Source organism: Cuculus canorus, chromosome 2 (assembly GCF_017976375.1).
Source record: "Cuculus canorus isolate bCucCan1 chromosome 2, bCucCan1.pri, whole genome shotgun sequence".
NCBI lineage: Eukaryota > Metazoa > Chordata > Aves > Cuculiformes > Cuculidae > Cuculus > Cuculus canorus.
The window spans coordinates 15,679,733-15,689,060 of NC_071402.1; the positions used below are offsets into that span (position 1 = coordinate 15,679,733).

At 40.0% G+C, this 9,328-nt stretch overlaps 1 long non-coding RNA gene across 1 annotated transcript in view; it reads right to left on the reverse strand.

Moving 5' to 3' along the window:
* Positions 1 to 8,925, reverse strand: part of LOC128851529 (uncharacterized) — a 33,034-nt gene extending 24,109 nt beyond the window's left edge. The window contains exon 1 of the long non-coding RNA XR_008448897.1: positions 8,586 to 8,925. This is a non-coding gene — a long non-coding RNA (uncharacterized LOC128851529). The remainder of the gene's footprint in view (positions 1 to 8,585) is intronic.
* Positions 8,926 to 9,328: the final 403 nt, after the last annotated feature.

Below are 9,328 nucleotides of genomic sequence, written 5' to 3' on the forward strand. Positions count from 1 at the left end.
AGGTTTCTGACCAGTATTAGCAGAAGCCACACAAGCTCGTGCTACCATTGAAAATCAAGGTCCACTCAAAATACAAATGACGTGTGCATTGATGTTTTTGCAGGAAAAAAGCCCAGAATGACACAGCACAGGTGAGGAAGCCCAGGCACAGTCAGGGCTAAATGACTGGTTTTGTGAAAAGGCTAAAGGAGGAGCAAGATTGGGGCTAAAAGCCTGCAAAAAACAAAACAACAAAAAAAAAAAAAGATGAGGAGAAAAGAAGTTATGCCATGTCATTTCCTTCTGCGAAAATAATCAGGGATATAATATCAACATATGAAATTTCCCAGTGAAATGTTTCATGGGACCTAGCATTGCCTAACCCATGTACCAAAACTTTTTGGAGCGTTGGCTTGTGGTTGGTAGCCTGCTGTGCGCATTTCCTGGATGGCCCCATCTACTGGCTTTGTGCCTTGGAGCTGAACCGCACCTTGTTTAAAACGCGGCGCGCACCTCTGAGATCCAAGTGACTACTGGCTGATTTATATAAATGTTAATATGAATACAGAGGTGACGGCTTTCCTTTTCCCCACAGAAGACTGCAAAATAAATCATAAATGGTAACGTTGATGTCTTGGAAAAAAAAGCTAAAGTAAACTGTCAATGAGACTTACGTAAATGACTGTAATAATTTTGTTTTGAAGAGAACTGAAATTGAGCATCAGCCAGCTGGCGTGTTCAAAGTCTGTCTGTAAATATTAAAAGCTTTTCTTTGGCAAGAATACAAAAATATTACCGGTATCTCTGGCACATAATTAAAATAAAAATTAAGTCAATGTTATCACAAACCTTAAATAGGCTTGATATCTGGTAAATGGAGAGCTTCATTATGCCAGGCTGACATAACCTTAAGTAGCACTTGAACAATAAGGACTGTGTTGCGTGACACCCTGTTACGTACATGAAGTGCTATAATAAGGGGCATGTTTTCTTATACAAGTTGGTACCTTTTCTTTGACATTGCTGATTCTGCAGTGATAACTTCCTCCCCTTCGGCTCTTTCTGCAGCAAGCCCCAGGCTGGGCTGCTGCATAACCTAGTTCGGTTTTCCTCAGTCTAGTCCTTGATGTTTGAGACCTCCTGAGCTTTTTGCATGTGACCAAACTGTACATATGCCAGATGTGCTGTGTCCTTTGGAGAATGTCATCCTGGAAGCAAATGCACTGAAGGCTAGTGCTGTGGATGGATGTACTGAGGTTCTCTGGATGAGCAGTGGCCCTTGATGGACATGCCTGGCCTGTTGTGTAAGCACCTTGTGTGAATGCCCAACATACAGGTTGGGGCCAAGACACGCAGGAGAGGACTACCACATGACTGGAAATCCTATAGAAATAAAGCATTTGCCCAAAATACTGTTGGAGAAGATTTAAGGAAGACAATGCCCGGAGAGGCTGGCTGTCTAGTAGCCATATCTATTCCCAATTCCTGGAAAATGTGTCTTTGCAGCCAAAGGTAACAGTATCTTACTTGTTACCTTCGTTTGTATTGGTTAAGGCTGCTATGTCTGCAAAATGGCAGTTTGCACACTAAGGAACAGGTCATTTCTGCAGCCTGAGGTTAAGAATAAGATGCAAACCCCTGTTTGGTGGCTGCTTCCCAAAGCTTTCACACAGTGAGGAGGAAATCCAGAAAAGCTGATGGCTGCTGGCAGACTGTGCTGTGCTGTGTATGCCCTCATCAGTACCAAACCTGTATGAACTGCATGAACAAGAGATTAAGTCCTTGCAAAGGCTAGTTTCTTCCTCATTTCCCTCCCTCGTCTCACTCAGAAGAGCCTATGTCCTTGCCTTAAACACAGGCATGTTCGTATACAAACTACATCTGGAACACAGAACCATCAAATTAATAAAAGCATGGAGATGCCCACTCTGTTAGTTAGTCCCACAGGATTTGTAATTTAATTTTTACAGCTGTCATATAGAATGATGAATCTAGCAAAACTTATAATTTTGTACTGTTGAAATATATAAAAACAGGAGTGCCTGTGATGCAGAAGGAATATATTGCCAGGCATAATTACTTCTAGGTAAAAAGCAATAGCAGCTGTTCTAAGATGTAGACTTTAATTTTTCCTGTCTTTTCAGGCACCAGTTTGGCGAAGGGTTGGTATATGTAATGCAATATTCCATGGTTATGTAGAAGGACAACTTTCTCCTTGTAGAAGGACAAAATGGCATCATATTTTGCAAGGCTACATAATGAAAGAGGCCAAAAGTGATTCTAGGTTTTTTTTCTGCAAATCAGTAATGTGGAAGATAATAAAATATTTATGTTACATAACAGGAGCCCTCTGGTTATGCTTTATTTTTGGAAATGTTAAAAAAAATGCAAGGGCTTCTGTGAAATGAGCATTTACTAACTTAATGGGAAACGTGACGTGGATTTAGCCGTAGCCATGAACAAAAACGGCAGACTGAGGTAGCAAGTGGAGTGCTCTGGAGTTTTGTGGCATTGTGCTTGCTACAAGCCACCATCATGTGGAGGATTATGTGCTTATTGCATTTGCCAGGAGGGCAGTTTTTCTCTTTTTCCCCACATGAATGTGTCTCTCATCTATGCGTCACAGATTTTTAACTGAGATGGAGTGTGTTTCTACACTGAATTAGCAGTGAGTAGTTTATACTCTACCAGGGAGCAATACAAAAGAGGGAAACAGAGCTCAGCCTAAACTTATTGGTGACAGCAACTCTTTCTAACCAAGGCTGGAGGCTGGTTTTGCTGAACTGTCACAAACGAGGAGATGCAGGATCACCTGCCACTGTTGATACTGGAGTTAAAGTGCTTGTCTCTCCCATTGTTAACTTTCTGATTGCAAAATAGGCATTAAAATGTTCTCTGATAACATCACATCATCACAGATAGAGTTGGCCTTTTCCAAAATGATGCAAAAATACCACAGAAAGACAAATACAATGTTTCTGACATGCTGCCTAGATATTTCATCATAGTGTTGCTACATAGCAATGTTATACTACACCATGCTATTACCTACCTTCTGACCTGGTATTCTTCTAGATAAGGGCTCAGGTATCCTGCAGATAAATTTGATAAGTGAACAGATGCAGAAAAATGTAAAAACTCTTAGTGGAAAAAAAAAGGTTGGCAGAGAGCCTGAACCTCGAAATTGCAACTCTGTTGGTGATCAGGTCAGGGAGAAGACTCAGACACAGTCCTGTGCCATGATACTGGTCTTATTTATTCAATTAACAGCTTTGCAATAAAAGCAGCCTAATTATTTGATATAGATGTGCTTCTATGAAAAGACTATGCAATACTAAGTGCTTTTTAGCACTGATAGGGTTCCTCCCCACCCTGCTTAGCAGCTGCTTAACTGAGGGCTGCTTTCATCAGACTGTGACTGGCCAAACCGGTTGGGGTCAATGGGAAGCCCAGATTTTGCATTTTCTCTGGCCAAAGTTATCATGCTGCGTCCTGATAGCCAAGCTGTGCAGAGCTGCTTTTAGCGATTAGATTGGATAATGGTGAAGAGGTATGATTGTTAGTGGCTGTTCAAGGTTTTATATTCTCTTTTTCTTCATTCATTTGAGGAAGTACATTCCCTGATGCTGCTGCAGCAAATGTGGTTCATTCCACAGCTCCTTTTTTAGGATTCAAGCAGAAAAGTACAGGGAAGGTCAGTGATTTTGCTGGACTTGGTGTAGTTTGTGTTTACCATCACGTGGAGAAGATGCTGTAGATTTTCTGCTTATTCTCTGAGACCCTGGAGAAGTAAAAATGCCCACTGTATCCCAGTGTTACGGGAGCAACACAATACAAAGCATCAGCTCAGATCAGGACGGTGTTAGGTTTTCTGGGTCCGTGAGGAGCAGTTAGCTCTTAGCTGTTAATATCTGCCAAATATAATAAAAGATGAAACTCAGAAAATTTGCCAAAAGCAGAGCTGTCAATTGCTGGCTCTTGGCAGTTGGAGGGTGTTTGACTGTTACATGGGCAGAAACAGTTCAAGGACAGACCATTAACTGCTTTGCTGCTGGAAGCTGTTACCCCATGTACCTTCACTTCTGTGCAGTCACTCAAACCTGCCAACAACAGTGGCCCATGCAGATGTTTCGAAGGCTGCTGAAACAAAACACGCATCTGTATTCACTCAACACAGATGTACAGTGACAAAGAGAAAGTTCTTATTAACATATAAGGATGCCACAAATCATATAACTATTGAAAAGCTGGAGGGCGTGCTGGAAAAGTTGTTCATAGCATCCAAAGTAGGAAGACAATCAGCTGTTATATTCAGCTTCCCACACAAAATAAAGACAACTAGGCATCTACATGGCTGTGGGTATGATGCTTTCTGATGAGGACATCAGTGTTTGGAAAAAGAAAAAGGAAACATGACTGCAAGATCCTACTTTGCATCTGCTACTACAGGGCTGGGCAGTAAAGAAGAGAAGAGAGTTTTGTTCTCCAAGTACATAGTGCACTGCATGAACGAAAGATATAATAAGTTCATAGGCAAATAGCTCAAAAAATTCTCAAGCACCTGAATTTCCTTCTAAAATTTCCAAGTGATGCAAAATCAGAACAGCTCAGTCTTGTTCTGCCCTTTCCCCAGCTTTCTTCAGGGCACCAGTATTTCCCATTTAGGACCATTCAATCACCTTCTCAGTCAGGGCTCTCTCCATTCCTGCTATCAGCAATATGTCACTGTGTGGCTTCCACCTTACACAGTTAAAAGTTTAAGAGGCTTGTGATGCAAAGACAAGTTTCTAAATCAAATAAAAATGTTCTCCATTTGTTTCAGACTCTACAATAATTTGTTCCAAATTTCATGCTCTCCATTGGTCCAATTTACACAAACTCACACTAATTAGTTGCAGAGCTTCTTTTAAATTTACAAAAGCAATCATTCTCTGTGATAGCTCAATGCTATGCCCAACTCCCTCTGAATAGACTTTAATGACACAGTAACCATGGTTACAGTATATAAAATATGCAGCCACGAAATGTGGAAATGGAACAGTGTAATATAATTTTCTCTGGAAAAAATAAAGGGTTTTGGCATATTTGCATTAATTAGGACATCACATTCAGTATTTTGTCTCTCCATTCTTTATGAAAATAAAAGTAATTACAGGCAAAATGATTCTCAAATTCTGTTCAGTAGCAAACAGCACCATTGGGAAAGCATTTTTCCTGATAAAACTGGACATTTTAGCCGGACATCTATAAGTGCGATTCTGGTAAATTGGAGTAACAGTTTGTTGGAGACAAGCCCAGAGATCCACTGCAATTGAAGCAGCCATATGTCACAGAGCTCAGGCTTTTAATCTGAGGAGTGGCAACTAGGAGGAAGCAGCAAAATCTCTCATCTGTAGAACTGAGAGGATAAGAGGGGAAATCCATGGACTAACAATCAAGACTCGCTGCATCACGGTTTCAGGATTTTTGCTTTTCTGTTGCTCTTTATCATTTCATCTGTTTAAATGACACTCTGAATATTTTGCAAATGCTGCATCCCCCTTTATCAAAGTTTCATATACCATAAAACTCTTTTGGATGAGGGATTGAGGATCCTGAGATCTCTCTTCTCTTGACAATCCACCTCTCTGCAGCAGATCTGACAGGAATGGTAGGCTGAGACATGTTCTGGAGTATTTTTTACTTTATCATTTACACTTTTAAGATCTCCACTCCAGCAGTTGGTTGGGAAAAGGGAGAAGGACAGCAATCCCAGAGAAGTTGTGAGGCAAAATGCAGCCTTGCTGTAACTTTGTTCTAGCTGTATTTGCATATACATGCAAAATAGAGGAGCACAGGTGCATCATCCATCACTAGTTTGGAGAATAGAGAAAATTTGAACAAATTGGCTGGAGTGACTGAAACTCAAAAGTTTACTTCCAATATAGGTGCTACTCACTGCTCAGTCCTCTTAAGTGGTCCTAACAATCTCATCTGCTTATTCTTATTTGCATAAGAATCCATATTATTATCCATAACGAGTGGCAAATAGCTTTGAAGTGACAGTTTTCAAGCAATACAAAGGCAGTTATTTTATTTTCTCTTGAAGCATTCATCAAATGACATTAGACAAGGAATGTATTTATAAAAACTAGTCTCTTCATGACAAACTGATGTGCAAGAGAAAAGATTAAATTAATTGAAAAACATTTATTATGAATAGGTCATTTAGCTCTAGCCTCAAGCAAACCACCTCCGTATCAGCTGGACATGGAAAGATGTTCAGCTGTACCTCTTGTTCCCTCAGCTGCAGCCTAGTGAGAGCAACACAAAGGAAGGAAGATTAACTTCAGAAAATATAAAAGGATGAAAGCTTGATGAAATCCTTCACTTCCATTTAGGTCAGGCCAACATTCAGCAATGAGACTGTCCAATTAGACAACTGGAGCGGATTCACTCTTTGTCCCCACTTCTTGTGCATCCTTCTTGCAGAAACAGAAGTGAAGGATAACATTTTTATTCCAGTTCCAAAATACGGATACAAAAATATTCCATTTTGGGAAATTATACCAAATTTCTTTTTTGTTAGATTCTTATCTCTATTTCGTCTATTTTTTTTTCCCTATCAAGCAGACAAGATCAAATTTGGAACCTCAATTTTCCTTATTTAGATCTTGTTTTCTTTAGCACAATCCTCTGATTAGGATTTCCAAATCTAGTCAAAGATAACACAGAAAATGCAATTTTGACATGTATATGTTCTTTATAATCTTGGACTCAATTTCTGAGATATATTGTGACTGAGCAGAAGGGACAAGAAAAGAAGGACTCCTTTCTGAATCTCATGCATTTTGAAACTGTTTCTCCCCACAGCACAGAACACCTCTCTCAGGTATTTACAAAGCACCTGTCACCATGGGAACAAAATTAAACATCAGAAAAGCAGAAGAAAAAACTATATTTTACTCTTGTGTATGATTTTGAAGAAAAAGAATGACTGAGCAGAGCACCAGCTCCAAATTTCAGGCTAGGCTTGAGTTCATTTCCAAGAAAAAAGTACCAATGAAAACACTATCTTCCCTCCTCTCTTTCTCTGAAGAGCACATCCCCATCAACAAAACCGAAGAACTTATTCAAGAATGTAATTACTATGGTCTGCTCTGCATAGTGTCATTCTATTCAAAAAGCTTGGTAATGTCCTAGCTGTTACCGAGGCAATGAGAATGCTAGTATGGGCTCAAATTCGGGATTTTTTAAAAAACTGAAACACAGGTGCAACGTGCTTTCAAATACTTGAACATGAAATAAATATACCATGACTGCCAGCCATTCAGCCATCCATGTTAGCTGGAGGAGCAGACTCAGGATGTGAAGAGCCTGGATTTCATGGTCCCTCTTAGTTCTCAATGACAGACTGTTGTTGGTGCCTGCTCTGCAATACGCCGTGCCTGCCTGTCCTACTCCAGCTCTGCACCGCACAGATAGAGGTGGCAAAGCACCTCCTACCCCACTCTTACCCAAATGCCCAGTGCTGACATGTGCAGTAGCTGAATAATGTGTCCTCAGATTATTCTGATGTTCTGAATAATTCAAACCTACTAAAAATATGTCATTTTTAAGAATAATTGCAGTCTACTATTATCCTTTGAAACTGAGTAAGCATACTCAAATTATAGTAAAAAAAGGACAAAGATATAGATCTATGAGCCCCTTCTTAGCTTTTAATGCTATTTTTTTGTGCTAGGTATTTCCACATGCATTGGGTTCTGCACCCAATAGAAACTTGTGGTATCATATATTGTGGTTACTTCTCCACTCCCAATTCCACACAGAAATGCCAGCTAGGCATATCTTGGAAGCTGGCTATCTAAAGGCTAATACATATTATTTGATATTATTAACACATAATACTTGTGGATTTTGATCAAAACCTGTGCTGATCTCATCAGGATTGTTTCCTGAGTAAGGGCTGACACTCAGAATTACTAAAGAGACCTTGGGAAGTTCAGTCAAAACGATAAACATCACATCCAGACCTGCACTTGTCTTTAAATTCTCCATCCTCCTCAGCCATGTCGAAATGTATTTATCCTTTTTCAAAAAAATAACTGCTGGTAGATGTTCCTCAGTTGCTCAGAAAGAAGACAGTCCTTGTTCAAAACTGCTGTGTTGCCACATCACTACTCTCAGCAATTCAACATCTCATGGCATTGCACGAAATGCTGTGTCCACACAGGCCTAACTCAGTGAGCGTTCCAGCCAACCGCAATGTGAGTCATCTTCTGAGCTTCAGCTGGCTGACTTGCAAGGAATTTGCAGGTGTGTGTTTGTTTAGATTAGAAGGAGACTACTTCAAGTAGTCTGTCTGGAGACAGTATGTTTCATTCCTGTTCATCACTCCCATACACACATTATATTTGTCATTCCTGTCAACAAACATTTGTAAACTAAAAATAATGTGTTAAATATATGTACCACATTACAGTGCTTTGGAAGACATTGATCTATCTCTGCGTACAATTTGAATGCTGTCTCTTGGCTGTCTCCCTCTTTTGGTAGACACCACTTTCACTGTGCCTGTTGGAAAGACCCATCCCTCTCCCCTCACCCCTTCTCAGTTTACTTACCCTTACCGTCCTAGTTAATATTCAGAGAAGAGCAACATCTTCTGAAAGTCCAAATATTTTGCAGACAGCCTTCGGAAACCTGGCTTGAATCATCTTTCAGGGGAGACTTGCAAGAGCTCGTATTTTACCAATGGAAGTTACAAGCAAGCAAATGACAGCCTAACCAGGAGCCCTTTGGGTTAAACAAACTTGGGTCTTCATTTCCAGCACAGTCTTTCTGTTTGCTCTGTGTCAATTTTGCTGAATAGCTCAGACACTCCTGGAATAATTGTCTCATTAGGTATACAAGATACAAGTTGTAAACTGTATTCTGTCATTTCAAGAATAACTTATACCCAAACAGCTACAGAACAGTGAGTGAGAAGCAAGCCTGGTGCATGCATTTTTCATGACTTAGAACAAGCAATGTCTATGTGTAATCATTAACATTCAGGTAGCAAGGGCAAGGTCAGATTTGTTGCATTGCTTGCTCTCTTTCAAAGGCCATGCAAAAAGAAGCGCGATCATTATTCAGCATCACCCAACATTGCATTCAAATATTTTTATAAAAGTAATATCTGATTATTTGCAAGGTCTCCCCAGTGGTCTTCAAAGTTGCATGTGAGGCAAGCAAACAGAGAGATAGAACAGGCAAAGAAGGAAAAGAATCTATAGAAAGCAAGGCAAAAAGGAGGAGGACAAACGCCTTAAAAACATCATAGATATATGGATACTGAGACTTGATTTCATGGTAGATAGGTATG